Below are 18,814 nucleotides of genomic sequence, written 5' to 3'. Positions count from 1 at the left end.
TTATGCCCTTAATCCAAGGGAAGGGTAATTATTTTCAATATCTTCTATTTAAAGAAAATATATATGCATTTTATTTTTTTTAATTAAACATTGTCAATTTAAAAACGTACACAGAGAATTAACGTTTAGCTGCCTTGGTGATTACATTGGTGATGCCTCCTAATTCCAGTCATATGTGATATAAGGACCCTTGCTATTAATAGTATAAAAAGGCAGAGAGCAAAGCTGTAGAGTGCTTGGGTTAAAGGGTGTAGGATCCTTAGGAGAAACTAAGAACACAGGACAATATTCAAGTTAAGAGAGCAAATAAGGAAACAAATAAGGAGAAACATATTTAGCAACAGTAATTAGGGGGTTTCACCCATCCCTCATGCGGATTTGGAAAGGGTTTGTTGCTGGGGTTTGAAGAAGATCCAAATAAGCAGCCAGCAATGATTGCAGGGACTTAGCTCTTCTGGCAGGTGGCCACTACAACAGATTGCTTCATAAGTGCTCAGGAGATTGCTTTGTGCCAAAAAGGTGGTGATGTCTTGAAGAGGATAAAAGTGTGTTGGAGTTCCATGGTGGTCTGGTCGCCATGGGGAGTCTGTAGGACAAGGCATTGGTTTTGACTAAAGGTGGGTGATGGCGCTGTAGACAGTGAGTGACACCGGCCTACACTTCAGATGTTTGATAAATGTTGTGTCATATTTTCAGTTTATTTCATTTAAAATCTGTGTGAAAAATACTAATCTGACATTTTTAGATATTCCCAGGAGAGCTAAGTAAAGGGAATGTGGCCCCATGTCTCTCTGGCTGCTTTCACCCTGCTTTATTTTTCTTCATAGCCTTCATATTCTGATAAGGTGAGGTAGGAAGAATAATGGCCCCCAAAGATACCTGTGTCCTGATCCTCAGAACCTGTGAACATGTTCTCATACATGGCAGAAGGGACTTTGCAGATGTGATTAAGTTAGGGAGCTTGAGGTGGGGAGATTATTTGGGATCGTATGCGTAAACCCAGTCTAATCCCATGGGTCCTTAAAAGCAGAGAGAACGTTTCCTAGCTGAAGTCAGAGGGAGATAGGACTGTGTAAAGATAATCAGAGGGGTACAATGTGGTTGCCCATGAAGATGGAGGAAGGGACCCATGTGAGAAGTTTCTAGAAACAAGAAAAGCAGTGAAACTAATTCCAAGAGCTTCCAGAAAGGAATGCAGCTCTGCCAACACCTTGATCTTAGACCAGTGAGACCTGTGTTGAAATTTTAACATAAAGAACTGTAGGATAATAAACTCATGTTGTTTTAAGTTTGTGATAATTTGTTACAGCAGCAGTTGAAAACTAATACATATGGTATATATTTTTCTCATTGTCCTTCCCACTCTCTATATATACACACTGGAATGTAAACCTCAAAAGGACATGAAATACCTATTTACTTAGCACTCTCTCCCTAGGATATTTTGAAATGTAGCAGATGTGCAATAAATACTTATTGAATGAACTGATGATTGAATGTGAGAAAACTATTTAAATAGGATTTATGAAATTTTGCTCCAATAAATGTGTTAAAATAACAACGTTGAAAGATACATTCTTATAATTTTGAAGCACTGTTGTCTATATTTTATTTGAGCTTCAAAAACACTTCTATCATGTTTTACAAATGTGGAAATAGATTTTCACAAGTAATAAAAATATGGGAATTTTTCTTAATATTTATTTATCAAGACTAACAGCAAACTAACATTTTAAAACCCATTTAAATGTCTCGGAACCATATAAGTACCATATAATTCGATAAAGCTAAGAAACTGAGAAATTTTATGTAAGGAAGACAGCTGACATCCCAGAGGTGCTTCACAAATTGGTAGTACTTTGGGGTCCTTTCTGTAGTCCAAGGCTTTGGCTTTGACCTTGCCATTTCAAATCTAGACAAGGGATACAGTTGTTGCATTTGGAAGCAGTCAGATTCTCGAGGGACAACCCTCATTCATTCATTAAATAATATTGGTGAGTGCTTGCTATGTACTAGGCATGGGTCTAGGTGCTAAGGACATAGCAAAGTACAAAGTAGACAAAAATTCCAGCCCTCATGAAAACCCATTCTAGTAGGGGAGGTAGACAGTAAAATAATGCAAATATAAAGTATAGATCTCCCCCACTTTTTGAAAGTTTGCTTTACACCACTTCACTTTTGCAAAAACCCTGCATTAGTACCTGTTTTCACTAATGGAAAGAAATCCAAAGAGAATTTTCACTTTTCCAAAAAGTGAAAAGCAAATATAGCATTCAGCCTTTGTTTTGCATTGAGCCCTTATAGAGGCAGCACACACCTTATGCAGAGAGAGAGGCACTGCCAAGTGCCTTCCTGGGAACCAGACTCAGCATCAAGCTGCCATAGCTTTGAACTGTGTCTGTGAGCATCTGTGCTTTATCTTGATTGATTTTGTGCATCTGTTAGCAAGATGTGTCCTAAGGTAATTGCTTCTTCACTTTATGCCAATTCAGCTTAGGAAAAGTTTCATAGGAATGTTACATGGCGATTAGATCTGTGGAGGAAAGTATGACAGGGCAAGTTAAACAGGGAGAGAGTGTGTGTAGTGTTTCTTTTATGAAGAGGATGTCTAGGGAAATCTTCAATGAGCAGAGGAAATTAAACAAAGCAAGAGGGTGGGCTATGAAACTCTGGAGGAAAATTATTCCAGGCAGTGGGAACAGTAAATGCAAAGCTTTGAGGCAGGGTCAACCTGGTGTATTTGAGGACTTGCAAGAACATTTCTTATTTATAATACTTTAATTAATTTTAATGTATAAATTTGAACTTTATTGAAGACCTCTAAACCAGACAGCATAGCATGACCTGAAGAAGTACTTTCCAATTTAGTGTATCAAAATGATTCAGTTTTTTAGTTATATCTGGGACTATTGTTTACTTGCTGAGTTTCCAACTGGCAGGTCAGACTTTTCATTTGTTGGTATTCTGGGATGCTTGGACCAAAAGTAGTATTTAAGTGACCTATCAACAGAAAGACCATTCCTTATCATCTGTCTTAGGATTCCTTTATCATCAATATTGAAGTGACCTCTAAGAGTATGGCCTGAATAGTCTAGATATACCCATAATCCTTTGAAGTCTGTTACGTGAGATCTGAAGGAAGTGAAATCATCCTTGTTCCAAGTCTTTGTTCTGAGAAAGGATGATGCAAGTCAAATGAGCATCCTGTGAATCAAGAGAACATGCCATCATTTTCTTATTTATATATCTGAATCACTCAATTCTATCACAAAAAACAATAATTTCATTTGGACATAAAATGTGAAATCAAGTAAGTAAAAGAAAAAATTCCAGGGTTGTACACAATAATCAGTTCACATGAGCTCTTCTTTCTCAATAAGGTTCTGGCTTTGAGATCTTGGTTTTGCTGATGTGTATGGAGTAGCCAAATACCAATACCAGGGAGGCTTCCCTGAGGTTAGGGAGAACATATTTTGAATTATTGAGTAATTAAATGAAATGACAACTACATAACTTGTAATGGAGGCTAAAACTATCTAGTGGTTACATGTACCACTTTTGCCTGGAAGAATGGCTCACTAATGGTAAGGTTCCTTGGACATGGCATGGGATCAAGGTCAGTTAGCATATCAAGAGAAATATTTCATCCTGGACATCTGTACTTCTGTGCCCCAAGTGTGAATCCTACTCATTCATTCATTTGATGAATATTTGCTGAGCATCTACTTAATAAAAGGCACTCTTTTCTGGGCTAAAGATATGGCAATGAAGAAAGTAGTTTGAAGTCCCTAACCTTCACAAAGCTTATACTCTAGTAGGTTTTGGTTGTTAAATAAATTCTTTCTTTTCAGGTTATCAGTTGAATTCTATAGTGTCTCTCTGACTTGGGCAGTGCTGAATAGATAAATGTTTTTCTGCTTGGTCCCTCTTTTAGAGTTGTTATGAAGGTAATTTATTGTGTTTTGGCTTGGCTACATTTTTTACATTCCATTTGTTTATGTTATTGGCTTTAGCTATGTTGATACACACGTGTCCACACTTATGTGTTCCTACACTTTCTCAATAACCCATTTATTGACTGCTTTTTTAGGGTATATTCTAAAAATGTCAGCTCTCAAATACTACACTGAAAATACTCTTTTAACGCTGAAAACAGAATTTATAGGCATTGTAAAAAATTTAAAATATAGAGTGTATAAGGTATAAAATAAAATCTACTTCCCCATTTCCCTATCTTCTCTAACCAGGTTCTCTGATTAATTTCTCTCCTTAGAAATAGGACCTTTCTTTCTATATCTTTCCTCTGAACACGCACCTCTCTTTTTTCCCCAAAACAAAAATCCTACATTACATTTTTTTCTTTTTCCCAGTTTAATCATTATTTGACTTTTTTTGGAGTATAGGAATTTCCTCCCTTATTAAATATATGTTCATGTCTATATTCACATGTTAACACCTCTTTCCTCCATTATAAAGATGAAAGAAGGAAGACATAATTCTCAGTCCAAAAACTTTATGGTTCTCCAGTAATAATTTTATGGGAAGATGATTTTTAAATATATAAAGCTTCTCTAGATCAGATTATTTTAACTAATTTTCCTTACCTCGAGTTTTATTTTTATTACATGTAATTTGTTAAAGTAGAATTTTAAAATTTCTAGTTACTTGTTATAATTAACTTTACATGGACTATATATAGTTATCAAATTGCTTCAGTAGATTTCAGAATTGCAGATAACTGTCCAATATCATGAGCTAAATGAAGCTTATGTAGATTCTCAAATAAAGGTCATAGAAATGTAAGCAGTAAGAACTATTTAGCCATGGCACAGATGTTGTGATCATTACAGGAGTTGTGTCTTTAATTAAATTTGTTCTCTAGTGCCAGTTCAAAAATTGTTTTTCACACAAAAACCCAATTATACAGGCAAAAGATGTCATGCTTCCATGAGTTGAAAGTCAAGAAGAAAAATGTTACAAAATTAATGCAAGCTTTTTATTCAAACGTTGTTACTGTACTATAATAGAGAAACTTTCTGTTATTGCCCATATTGAAATGTACAGATGACCACAATAAATGGGAGAGGGAGTTAAAGATTCTTTATTCTAAAATTAGGTAACTTAAAGGTATAGAGCACTAATGTTTTTTACTAGATGATTAAAATATCTCGAGAAAGTCAGAGTTTATTCTGCAACAATAAAATATGATTCAAACCAAATGGAAATGAAAATTTAAAACCAAGTTTTGAATATATTGACATTTTGTATTTTTCCATCTATTTAGATCTGCTTATGATATAAGGCATGCTATTTTACCATTTGGATTTGTATTTTAGGTAACAGAAATTCTCCTCACTCACATTTGAATCACTTACACTTTCAATTCAAATAGCCTAAGTCTTTTAGAGAAGATCAAATAAATTGAAAAGCAAGTAACATTTCTATGCTTTGATCCAGAATTAATACTATGAAAGGTAAAGTAGCAGAAAAATTATAACATTTATTTAATGTAATGTGAACAAAAAGGCTGAAGATATTGTCCCTAATGCAGTTATCAATGATGTCCGTCAAACTTATACAACACAGCTCTGTATACAGTTATGTCCCAAAATGTATGAATGAAAATTTAAATTTTTAAATATTAAGCTCAAGTTATTCCTTGGACTGTTTACTAAAGAATGTGGAAATTCCAATTGCTTTTGCAGCAGTGAAATTTATTTTTAAAATATTACAATTCTATAATGTCAAAGTCTTGAGCCTTTTCATTTGCATGGTTTTCATGTGAGTAGATTTTCCAGGAAAGTAAAAGTAAAAATTAAAGAAAAATGAAGAATATTTCAGTGTTTTAAAAAAATTTCTTGACACAAAAATCATTCAGTTATGTTTGTAAATCCAGTTTCATTAGATTGATACTTTGTCTTTTTTATTCTTTTGAGGATTTTAGGATGGAACGATCTAGGTTCACATAACATCTTGAGCCAATTTACTAATGTTTCTTTGTGCTCCAATTCATATTCTTGTGTGTGTATGTATGTATTTTATATATATATATACATATATATATATGTGTATATATGTATGTACTTGACCAATTCCTCTAAAGCTGGCTAGAAAAGTCCATATAGAAATTAAAGTGAGATGAATCTGAGAAAAGTACAGGTTGGTAGATCTAACTCTTGAATCTCAAGTGATTCAAAAAGAACACCTGAAGGTGTCTCTATTTCCAGGAACGATATAATCATCTCACTCCACCACCCCAATTATTATCTGCTGCCCTGCAATGGACATAAAATTTACCTTTCTTTTGAAATATATTCTTTATATTTGAGGATGGAGAAGGGGAAAATTAAAGTGAAAACAACTTACTCTAATCCCCTAATGTTGGTAATCATAGCCTAATTCTATCCCTATCATAAAAGGAAATAAGTGTACGAATAAAAGACTTGGTATTGCTACTGACTCAATCTCTTCAGTACCTTTTTGTGTGTTGAAAGTGAGATTTCTAGATTTGCAGTTGGGTTGTTTCTCGCTGTGACTGTTACGCTCGCCTTCCTGACCAGAGATGCACAGTCCGGAGGCAAGTGATCAAATGATTCAAAACCCTGGGTGTACGTGCAACGGGAAGCTGGCATCCTCAGCTGGCTGTAATTCGCTAACCGCTGACTTTCCATTCTCTGCTTAAACCACATCCATTTTCCCCTTGAATTTTGGAAAATTTCTGTGTTACTGGCACTGTTTCTTTTCCCAGCTTTGAAGTCCTTGAGAAGAACAAGGTCCTCAATTGGTTGCAGAATTTTAGGAAGTATTATTAACCTTCAAATACTTAACTGATGTCATGGGAATGTTAATTGCGATCTCAAACTTACTTCCAAGGGATTAAATCCCTACCCAGTTTACACAACAGCCTCTCAGTTAGCTCCCTCCAAACATCACATCAATCTCAATAGGCACAGAATTATCACAGAAGACCAGAGGCACCGGCCTGCAAATGCAGCCTGCCTTCTCTACCCTACAACCTTGCCTGTCATCTGGAGATGCATGTCCTCAGTGGGTCTCATTTAAATCTTTGTTCTTTTTCTTTTTGACTTACGCAAAATTATGACATCAGGGTCAGTCTACTAATGCTGGAAAACTTCACAGCTAGTTTGAGTTTTTTCTAGACATGTATGTCTTCCCCAATTTGTCTTTATCCCTTATATCAAATTACAGAAAGGTACCACGTACATGACCAAAAGAAACAGTTTATCCGTGAATGTCCCTATCTGTAGATATTGAAATACAGCATATGAGAGAACAAGGGCAAATATTTATATATTAGAATAAAGAAAGAGGTTCAGGCTGTGGCTGTGTTTTAGGCATTAGAAGTCTACTTAGCTCTGTTGCTTTGGTTGGTACTTACTATATTGCACTTCAAGCTTGTTTGGTTGTCCCTTGTTTTAAATGTACTTCAGTCTTATATTGTTGCTACTACCACTTTTAGAGCTCACCAGGCATCCATGTATGTAATGGAAGAAGATACTTTGGCAAAAACTTCTACAAAATTCACTCAAATCCATGTTCTTCTTGTTGCTTCTCTTTGGAGACATAGGTAGATAATATTTCCCAATCTCATTTACTGTCAGGTGTGGCCATGTGACTGGCTTCTAGCTAAAAGTCTGAGTAGTAGCGATGTGTGCATTCCAGATCAAGCCTTTGTGAAGGTAATGTGCCTTCTCTTCACTCTCTTTCCCCTTCGCTGGCTAAATGCAAATGATGAGAGGCCCCTAGGGGATTTCAGAATAAACCAGAAGGAGCCTGGATCCCTGAATCACTTATTGAAAAGAATCCAATGTTTTCCAGGAACACCTCTTTGGATTGTTAATGTGAGCAAAAATTAAACTTCCATCATGACTGAGTCACTGTATATTTTGGAGACTATTCATCACAGCAGTTAGCTTCCTCTAATAGAGATCAACCTGGACAATTTTATTAATTGGGTATTCTCATTAATACTGAAATAAAAGAGTAAAACCACTAAAGTTATGAATGTAATATGTATATTGTTGCAACCATAAAAAAAGCCGTAGATAGACGATTTCTGAATTGATTTAAATGCTACAGAAATAAACTCCTAGTGCCAAGTAGAGTTACTAAGCAAGTATTTTTTTTAATTTGGTGAAAGTCTCAGCTCTCTCCAGGCCCTACTTTCTAATCTAATCCTGAATATTGCACTTTAAGACTATAACCATCCCTGGAGCTCTATTCTTGACTTGGCCCATCTGTCCCTGAAAGTCTGTTTTTGATTTCTGGGGCTACTGTGAGTGACGAAGGCACTTTTCTACTGACTGCGTATAGGACTTTGTAGGTTTCAGCCCATCTTGTATGATGCTTCCTTTTCTGCCCTTTAATATGTCTTTGCCTTTGGTCTCATAAATATCCTGTGCACAGTTAACTTTCCTCTTCTTTGAGTAATTTATTTTTGCTAGTTGTATTCAATAACCAGTTCTAAGGACGATTCCCATTTTGGCTGAGCTAGCATTTTTACTCGGAGCTCTCATTGAGTGATCTAGAACATGGCTTCTGTAGGCATCATGTGGACTCTATGAAGTTTGTTCACTTTATTTTCCTAGACCCTTCCAGACTGTGTCAGATAGCTTCTTACTGCTTTAAAGCTAGGACTCCCATTTCCTATCTGAGTGGTGGTGCCGTTCTTAGATCTTCTGCAAAGTGGACACAGTCAACATAACTGAGCTCAGTTAATGAGAGATTTTTCAGTTACTTGTTCATCCACTTCTCTGATTTCTATTCAATATTGAATCATATTGCAAGTGTCAGAGAGGAACGGCCAGAAGTAGATGCCTAGACTGAAATTTAGGCAACTTGGGTTCGATTCAGACCCACTAACTACCAATTAATAATATTCTAAAATATTCCTGATATTTTATCTCTGCTAAAAATTAGGAATAAAAATACTTCTTACTGCAAGTTAAGAACGAACTTGGGTTGCTTCAAGGACTAAATAAAATCACGAACATGGAAGCACTTAACAAATATTATACAAATAGATTATATAAGTGTAGGTATAATGTTTCTAAAGTTCCTCAAATATATCATTAGAGTATATACTGTTTTGAACACATGATGATATGTAAGAAATTCAGAAAATGTAAAGTTCAGTCTCTCATCTTTTATGTTGTGGAGTCTTTTTCTCTTTGTATAATCAAATAATTGCTCTGGCTTTTCTTTTTCACATATATTCTAAATAAAGACATAAAATAGAGGACATTGAGTGGATGAGGAACAGTGTGATGAATCCTGGGGGCCCAGTGAATTTCAGCAGCAGAAAAGCAATCCCTGAGGTCTGCTGGCCTCAGACACATCTGTTTGCCTGTTTCATAGCCTCTTGGTATACAGAATATTGTTTTGGAGGGATAATTTTGTGGTTGAGCATCAAGGCCTCCTGTCTCGGGATATGAGCTGAGACATTTTAGGAGATGACTACTACAACCAAGAGAATAAGCCGATGCTATTAACTCAGTCCAGCAGGAGCCATGAATAAATTACATACCATGAAAGCTTTTTGTGAACTGAATTTTCCAAAGACCCTTCTTCACTTTATGCTCCATTTCTTTTAGCTGTCTCTTTTTCTTTTACTTTTCCCCTGCCTTAGAAATACTGAGGGTTTTTGCCTATGATGCATTTGATTAAAAAATATATATAACACATGGGCTCTTTAGATGAGGCAAAAATGAGATATTCTATTTTCCACAGATAGCAATTGAATTATTACACTATTCTGTGTTGTAATATATCACATAGGTTTAATATTGTACACCAATTATCTAACCTGGGCCCATAGCATAGTTTCTAACACATAGAAAGCATTTACTGTGTAATTTTGAATAAATGAATGATGTAATATACAGTATTAGTTCAGAATTATTGCTTGCATTTTTTCTACACCCAAAAATGATAAAGGAAATTTTCATATCTTTAAAATTTTTTTTCAGGCCAAAGACCTATGCTTCAGATAATCTAGATACTTTTATAAAGATATTCATTGAAAAATATATCCATTCCCTGGAGGACAGAATATAAGATTTTCTTATAGCAGCTTTAGTGCACCTCCAATAATTAATTAAAAATTGACCTGCTTATTTGAGGCAGATAAATATTTGCCTAAAACCTTAATCTTAAATGAAGGAGATTCATTAAGAAAATTAAAGGGTAGTTATTTTGGTGGTCTAACAGCCTTCTGTCTGCAGAATAGACTTTTGTTGTTGTTTTTGTTTTTTTGCGGTACGCGGGCCACTCAGCGTTGCGGCCTCTCCTGTTGCGGAGCACAGGCTCCGGACGCGCAGGCTCAGCGGCCATGGCTCACGGGCCCAGCCGCTCCGCGGCATGTGGGATCTTCCCGGACCAGGGCACGAACCCGCGTCCCCTACATCGGCAGGCGGACTCTCAACCACTGTGCCACCAGGGAAGCCTTGCAGAATAGACTTTTAAAGAAAGTATTTGTCATTCAGAAGATGGTTCTTCTATGTGAATTTTTGGAAACAATTTCTAAGATTGTTTCATTTTCTGAATTTCATCATAGAGATGGTACCTTGGATTTCCTTTGTGGAAGATTTCTTTAATACCATATCTTAACTCTAGACTATTAGAATGAAATATTTGAGTGACTTGACAACAGAAATTTATTTCTCACAGTTCTGGAGGCTGGGAAGTCCCAGATCAAGGTGCCAGCTGATTCAGTTCCTGATGAGGGCCCTTTACCTGGTTTGCAGACAGCTACCCTCTTGCTGTATCTTTGCATGGAGTGGGGGAAGAAGAGGGAGAGAGGAAAATAAGGTGGCTCTTTTTATAATCCCATCCTGGGGCTCCACCCTCATGACCTCATTTAAGCCCAATTATTAAGGCTTAATAATTAAGCCTAATAATTATTAAGGCTTAAATAATTAAGCCTAATTATCTCCCATAGACCCTACCTCCTTATATTATACCATCACATTGGGTATTAGGGCTTTAACATATGATTTGGGAGGACAAAAACATTCAGTCCATAGCATATCACCAGGGAACCTGTGCTATCACTTTACTGAAGGAGAAATGGCTACATCATGGTTAATAGTAAGTGCTCAAATACAACAAATCAAGTTTCAGAAGAGCTTCTAAGAGTTGTTCCTTGAGAAACTTGATCAAGATTATCTGGTGTTTTACAATAAAGAATCAGGTGCAGGGGAAACATGTCTCATATTTTACATTGTAAAGTCAGCACACAGTGATATTAGTGTAATTATCAGTGATGGTCCTTGAATTAAGTAAATAAAGTGGAAAAATTAATAACATTGATTCTTTTACCATACTTACTTTTATTACCTTCCATTTATGCCTAATGGTGCTAGTTTTCCATTTAAGGTATTAATTTAACAGTTCCTCTTGAAAGCTAAACTTATTTTAAGTCATTTGATTTAAAACATATTAAATATGTTCTTAGCTATGACAAAACTCTAAAGTTGGTATATTAGAAAATAAAGTAGAGGAACACTGGGTTGTCATAATTTTAAAGTGTTCCTTCTATAAACACCCCTAGCAATTTATTTTGTGACCTTTTGCAACACTCAGCAATTCTTATGACAAGAGCTCTTATTTATTCAAATTTCATTTGTTGTACTTTGAGCTAATTTCATTTTTGTTTTCCATCATGGTTACCACTACTCCCTATTACATATACTCAACCATTGTATCTACTATTGGAATTATGGAAAATTATATAAAACCAACTCTACAACCTGGTTGGGTTGGTAAGACACATCTGCAAGGGAGGGTAATTACCGTGAATTGCCCTTTACCCAGTTGCAGAATACTAGGAAGATGATAAGTCTTAGTGTCCACATGCAATGTGTACATTTGATTGTCTTTGGCGGTTACTTAAAATTTATGAAGGGATAATCACCAAATGCATATAATCTTCTAAATATGTTTCTTTTGGCCTGAAATTCTAACCTTTAAAATAATTTATAAAAAGCATGTCATTTTATGTAAGTTAAAGTCTTACAAGAAATAGTAATTAGTTATAACAGTGGTTCATATTGGTCTTTCTAAGAGGGAAATATGGTGGTCCAGATACAGAAAGTAAGAGAAAAGAGAGTGTTGAAACAGGAAGTGGCAAGCTTGAAGGAGAAAAGCACACTTGGCCTTTTTTTTAAATTTTGTATGTTGGTGGCATCCTTTTCTTCCAAATTGTCTCTTTCCCTGGAGGTATTTTCAAGTTTCTTAAAAGATGGTTTGAAGAAACTTATCTTAATTTAACTTAAAAAAAGAATGTCACATATATCTTTGGGAAAGAGAGAAGGCTTTACCAGATCAAATACAGGATGTCAATTTGCTTCAGTATACAAGTTGATAATGAAAGGTTTTTGACATTGTATACTAGAAGAAAATAATCTTTAGCCATAGATTTCCATAATAATACATTTGTTTTTATTGATGAGCTAGATCTCAATTCTTGGTGGTATCCTACTGGCTTAAAAAAAAGAGATTTTATATCCTGGGGTAAATATTGTTGAATATTTTTTCTTATGCCTCATTTTCAAACAGCTATATCTGTAAAATACATAGGTGTTAAGAAAAATACCTAGCCTAATGATGGTCTACTGCTATATAACCGCTACCCACAATGACAAATAGTTCTGCCTCATTGCGACCAAAAGCCACATTTAACTTAATACAAGAAGAAGAGGATTATTCCCCAGTTTCTCCTCATACCCAGACACTCCACTGCTTGACCAGGTTGTGTTATTGTCTTTAAAGGAGAAGTTCATGCCAGTTTGTTCAAGTTCACAATAATTAACTGGGCAACATTGGAGTGGATGCTGTGCCCAAGTGGGAGATCACATCATCTGATTGCTCACTTCTACTTCATGTGAGCTAAAGTGGCCAAGTGGGTCAAGAAAACCAGTAAGGATCTTTCTCTTTTGCTTCCTTCCCTTTGCGTGTGAATAAGCGATTAGGTGGGACTGGGGACTGTAGTGTAATGTTGAGTATGTAGTGATGAAGGTGTCATGATGGTAATGATGATAATGATCCTTATTATAACTAATATTTGAGTGCTTACTATTTATCATCCATTATTTGAAGCATTTAACATTAATACGTTCATTACAACTCTAGTATGAAGTGGATATGATTATTATTCCCATTTCACAGATGAGAAAAATGAGGCACAGAGAAGTTAAGTGACTTGTTCCAAAAGTTGGCATTGCTAAGATTGAACCTAGCCATCTTGCTTCTTTATTTTTTACTTCATTCCTCTGTTCATCTATTAGGAATGAGCCAAGATCTCAAGATTTGAATTTGGGAGAGGAGGAGATGTGAAAATGGTGGAGAGAGTAGATCCCAGGACTAAAACATGTGTTTGGACTCAGCTTTTAACAGAGTGCTAAAATAAGGGTATCGGGTGGTATTAGATTCTCATCTTGCTGCTGTTCCTTGTGTATAATTCTTTGAGAAAGCTTGTGGGTAGAATTTAGGAGTGCAATAATTTAATTGATAAGAGCAATAATTGGTCATTTCTTCCTTTAATGTCAACTAACTTCACCCAATACCCATCATTATTTCTAACTTAAATAATATTAATTGCAGCTTTATAGCATGCAACTAGCTTAAATTGACCTTTTTATTGCTTCCATTTATTAAAAGCAACACAAGCAAAATTTACCTTCTTTTCCACAATCTTCAAACATTTGAAACGTCATTGTGGTGGAGTGACCAAAGCAGAGTGACTGCTTGGTCCATACTTTTCCAGTTCTTTGACACTACAAAACAGTAAAGGGGACAGAAAAGTCATTGTGTTAAGGTCCATGTCGCTTTCAGCCTAAGCCTAAGATGTGCTCGTTTCAGGGCAGATAATGAGGATGCTGTAAGGAAACTGTTTTCATAGAGGAACTTTTCAGAAGATAATTCTACCTTAAAAGAATTAGATACGCTTGGTCATATCCCACATTTTTAGAGTTCAGAATTGAATCTGCTCACATGATGATGTTTATTTATCAGATGTGTTCCTTGACCAGCCACTAGGATCTTATTTATATAATCTGGGGAGCAGGGAGAAGAGCTGGGAATGTAAGCGAGAAAAGGGAGAAATCAACCAAGAGATGTAGAAACTGATGGAGATGTTTTGCCTCAAGAGTTCTTAACATTTAGAGACTCAAATCAGTATTTCCTAGATATTCTTAAAGGAAACATGCATTTTTTTTCTTTCCTGTTGAACATACCACCTGGGTTTGGGACGCTAACATTGGATAGAGTTTAACATTGCTTTGTTATTGGCGGTGTTCTAGGGTGTGTAGCTACAGTGCTGCTCAGCAGAAGTAGCACTGAAAGTACTTGGAAAAAAGGAGGCTCTACTTAAGTAGGTATGAAGTGTCTTCATGTAGCTTTGGAGACAGTTGAGGCCTCAGAAACAGTACGAAAAAGGGCCAGGGTAGAAGAAATAATTCTTGGATGCCCTGTGGTTGCTAATTGACATGGTCGTGATGTCCAGGAAATACCCTGCAGGGTGACTGGAGTGATTTTGGAAGGGAATGTTGTGCTCAAAACTGGAAATCCTGCAATAGCAGGTGGGCAGTGAAGGAGCAGAGCCAGAAAATATTTTTTTCTAAATCTGATACTTTTTCAAACGCTGGTCTTTCTTGGCTACATAACAAAGGGTTGCACATGCCTGGAAATGATTTCTAAACTCTCATTGAATTATATGAGCCTCCCTTTGCTAGTTAGTAAATAAGAGAAATATTAATAACAGGTATTGCATATTTAATTAAGGAATCATTTATGAGCACACTATGTATACAGTACTGAGCTAAGTTGGTGCCTCGGGCAATTGAAGGATCCAGTGCTTTTAAGGGGAAAATGGTAGGCAAACATGAAAGTTTTACAGAATGTGCCACAATTTATTGTTTAGGAATATATGTCCTAAATGTTTTTCTAGAGAAGGAAAAAGTAAAAGTGGTTTGGGATGTGTTATAGAAGGTGGCATTAGGGACAGAGTACTTGATAAAGAATTTAAAAGATAAGTACGATTTGGATCAGAAGAGAAAAAAAACAATAGCCCAGGTGAATTTAAGCTTCACACACTTTACAGGCTAAGTTCCACAAAGACAATTTTTTTTTCTTCAGCACTATATGCTCAGAACCCAGGACAGAGCCTGGCACATAACAAACATGTTCAATAAATGTTCACTAAATGAATGAATGCTGAATTGTTAAAACACTTTAAAACTATTGTATTCCTTTTGTGATGACATTTGAGATGATCTAATTAAAGAGAAGTTTTCCTCCTTGGACTTAAACTTGGCAGTGAATGTGGCTAAGGTTGACCAATTTCTGTCTCATATCAATTAAACCTTTCATGGGTTTTTTACTCGAAATTCAGTCATTAATGAGCAGCTGCCCAGGGCAATGATAATGATGATGATAATACATTGCCCTTACACCGTCTCCCTTATCCATGGGAACCTAAGTGCTTTACCAATAATAATTAACATAGCTCTTATGGGAGGTAGGAAAGTATAATTAACCATTTACAGATGAAAATGGAAATAGAGAGATATTAAGCGACCATCTCAGAGAGATGTAGTAGGTCAGCCATTTATTATTTTCAAAATGTCAGCCTTCACATCTTATTAAGGCTTGAGAACAGTGAATGACCAATATCTGTTAACTGTTCAAACCGTAAGTTTGTCTCTCTTTTAGAGATGTTAATAAAATGACAGAAATGAAGGTAAATTTTGAAATTCATCAATCAGTGCACTCCTTGAGACCTAATCTGAATTCTTGTTCAAACTGATGGGTGCTAATAGGTTAAGGAAAGTATGCATCTCTTGAAAGTCTTCTACATGAGTTCCCTTGGCTCATGTAAATTTAGGAGTGTAATAATTATTCAATTCTCAAGTCAAAATGATTGTTTTATCACATGTTTTGTTCCCTGTTCCCAAAACTCTTTTGCTTTTTTCTCCTCATTTATAAAAATGGCCCCACCCCAGACACTAAGATCAATATGGATTCTGTCAAGTGATCTGAAGAATAATTGAGTTACAGTGATTCACCATCAAGATAAGCTTATTTTGTGTTTGATTTGATCTTGTTTTCTCCTCATAGTGATGAAAACTCTCCATTGATGTGTGTGTGTTTATGTGTGTGTGTGTGTGTGTGTGTGTGTGTGTGTGTTTCAGGAACACTAAGTATTTGTTTCCCTCTTCTTTTGTTAATAGTATACTTGCATCAGGATATTTCTGACACAAGTGACAGAAAACTACCCCCAAATGGATATAAGCAAGAACGTTTATTGGCTCTGTTAATTAATTCAGTGGTAGAACTGGCTTCAAGTTTGGTCTCCTTGAGGTCAAAAAGTGTCACCAAGATCTAGTTTTTTCTCTCCTCTTGTTCAAGTCTCATCGGTGTATTGGCTTTACATGTGGTGGCAAGATGACAGCTACTCCTATTACAAATTTTCAGGTTCAAGTTCAGTGGAGGAGAGTATTGCCAACATCCTCGAAGCCTCAGAAGAATTTCCATTGTACCATACTGGCTCTGATTGGGTGACCTGTTCATCCCGACCAACCCTTGTCCAAGGCATGCTATCCAGTGCATTAGGTTGGAAAAATTAGAGCCCACCCTTGATGAGGGGTTGGAGTAAATCATCACTCAAACCATACCTCTGGTTGTAACATTACAATACTTACCTTTCTCCTAACCTTTAGGGACTTGATCCATCACCCAGTGCAACTCTGATTGGTCATACAGCTGTCAATCACAGTACTCCACAGTAGCAGTGCCTCCACCCCCCCACCCCCACCCACAGAGGCTTGATCATAGTGCTTATCCTCCCGTCTAAAGGATAGGTCCAGTGAGTGACCAATGCCAGTTAAATCAATGTCTATCCCTGAGAGTTAATCTCTTATAAGAGGCAGATAGAAACTCAGAGATGAGCTAAGGTGAGAGTTTGAGAAATGTATTCATAGAACGTTGGCTTAGTTTTAGGCACTGAGATTACCAGAACTTCCCTGGTTTCTGCAGCCTCTCCACTGATTCTGTGATTTATCCTAGTATCCCTACAAAATCTTGTTGTTGTTGTTTGTTTAAATGAATTTTAGTTATATTTCTATTACTAACAATAAAAAGTCTTTGGTAACACTCTTTTGTTCTTGAGACTTCAGTTTCTTCCTAGTTCCAGTAAGTGGGCCCTCATCTTGCTTTCCTAGGTCTGAGTACCTGCTTTGAAACATTGCCTAGTTGAAAAGCCCTTTTGTATTTTGACTGTGACATATTTTCAGACTTACAGAAATAAATTTGTATAGTAGTCCAGAGAATTTCTTTATACCCAGGTCACCCAAATGTTAACATTTTACCATGCTTGCTTCATCCTTGTCTTTCTCTATGTAGACATGATTTGTATAAATTCAGACTAAGCTGCATACTTGATGCCCCTTCACCCCTAAATCCTTAGTGTGTTCTTCCTAAAGAAACGGTGTATCATCTTGCTTAATTACCATAAATAAATCAGGAAATTATTGTAGACCAATAATAGTATCTAACCTATAGTTTTTATTCAGATTTTGTTGTCTCAGTTATGGTATTTATAGCAAAAAAACCTAAAAAAACAATCCTGGATCATACCTCCAGTAGTCTTATTTCTTTAGTCTCCTTTAATCTCATACAATTCTTTACTTTTTCTTTTTTTCCTAGCATTGGCATTTTTGAAGATACAGGCCAGTTATTTTGTACTATGACGAATGATCCTGATTTGTATCAATGCTGATGCGAATCTTGATCACTTGGTTAAGGTGGCATCTGCTAGTTTCTTCACAATAAAGTTTACCAACTTTTTCTTTGTAATTAATATATATGTTGTGGGAGGTGCTTTGACTAACATTCTTTCACTCCTCATACTTTTACTCATTTTTGCCTCCCTAGGTCTTTATAAATGATGTCCCTTCTCTACTTCACCAGTTTCCTCTGAGTGATCATCTACTTGCTCTCACCTTGCTGTCCCTGCTACCACTCACTCATATGCACAACAAATGTCCTGTTTCTGGTGCCCCTTCTGTAATCGGAGTCTTGCTATGCACTAGTGCTGACTGCCCTTTGCCTGGCATAATCTTAGGCTTTTGCCATCACCTTAGGCATCTTGTCACTCATCTGCTGGATTTGCCATTTTGCATTTTATTGAAACTAGCCTCTATTAATGCCTACTTATTTCTGGCTTTATCCTCTAAACAATTGACTCTTCCTAACCAATTTGATGACCTTCTATCTGTAGCTATAACCTCTCCCAATTGTTTTGTTTTGCTTTTATTTTTAGACCTTCCAAGTCTCCTAGCTATCCTAATCTAGCTAATCTTATCTTCTTCTGATAATAGAGAAATACATGTCAGCCTCTGGCTGCTCTATAGCTGGTAATTAATAAACATGCAAAATATTGTAGAGCGATTCTACTGTCTGGCAGTAAAGATGATACTATTTCCAGTAGGCAACCTTTGTATCATACTGTTTTTAAATTTGAATTTTACCATAAACTTGTGAAATCTAATCTATATGGTTATATAAGTTACTTGCACAGAGGAATGCGCGATATTCAATCTTGAAATCTTCATGAAGAAAATTGACCAGCTGAAGCAATGGGGGAAATCAAAGTTTGTTCTGGATACATTTTCAGTCTCTGTCTTAAATTCAAGACAAGGTCAGGATACTGGGATGGTGGAGAAGAAGGGTTCTGCTAACCCAAGAAGACAAGTGTAATGTAGAAATAACGCTTTCTATCACTATCATAGCAAGG

The 18,814-nt window shown here is 36.1% G+C and overlaps 1 pseudogene; it reads right to left on the bottom strand.

Moving 5' to 3' along the window:
* Positions 1 to 2,913: 2,913 nt before the first annotated feature.
* On the bottom strand, positions 2,914 to 16,615 carry LOC117200813 (peroxiredoxin-4-like; annotated as a pseudogene).
* Positions 16,616 to 18,814: the final 2,199 nt, after the last annotated feature.

This window comes from Orcinus orca, chromosome 4 (genome assembly GCF_937001465.1).
Source record: "Orcinus orca chromosome 4, mOrcOrc1.1, whole genome shotgun sequence".
NCBI classification, from domain to species: domain Eukaryota; kingdom Metazoa; phylum Chordata; class Mammalia; order Artiodactyla; family Delphinidae; genus Orcinus; species Orcinus orca.
The sequence above is the reverse complement of the archived record's forward strand: the minus strand, read 5'-3'. Positions and strand labels throughout refer to the sequence as shown.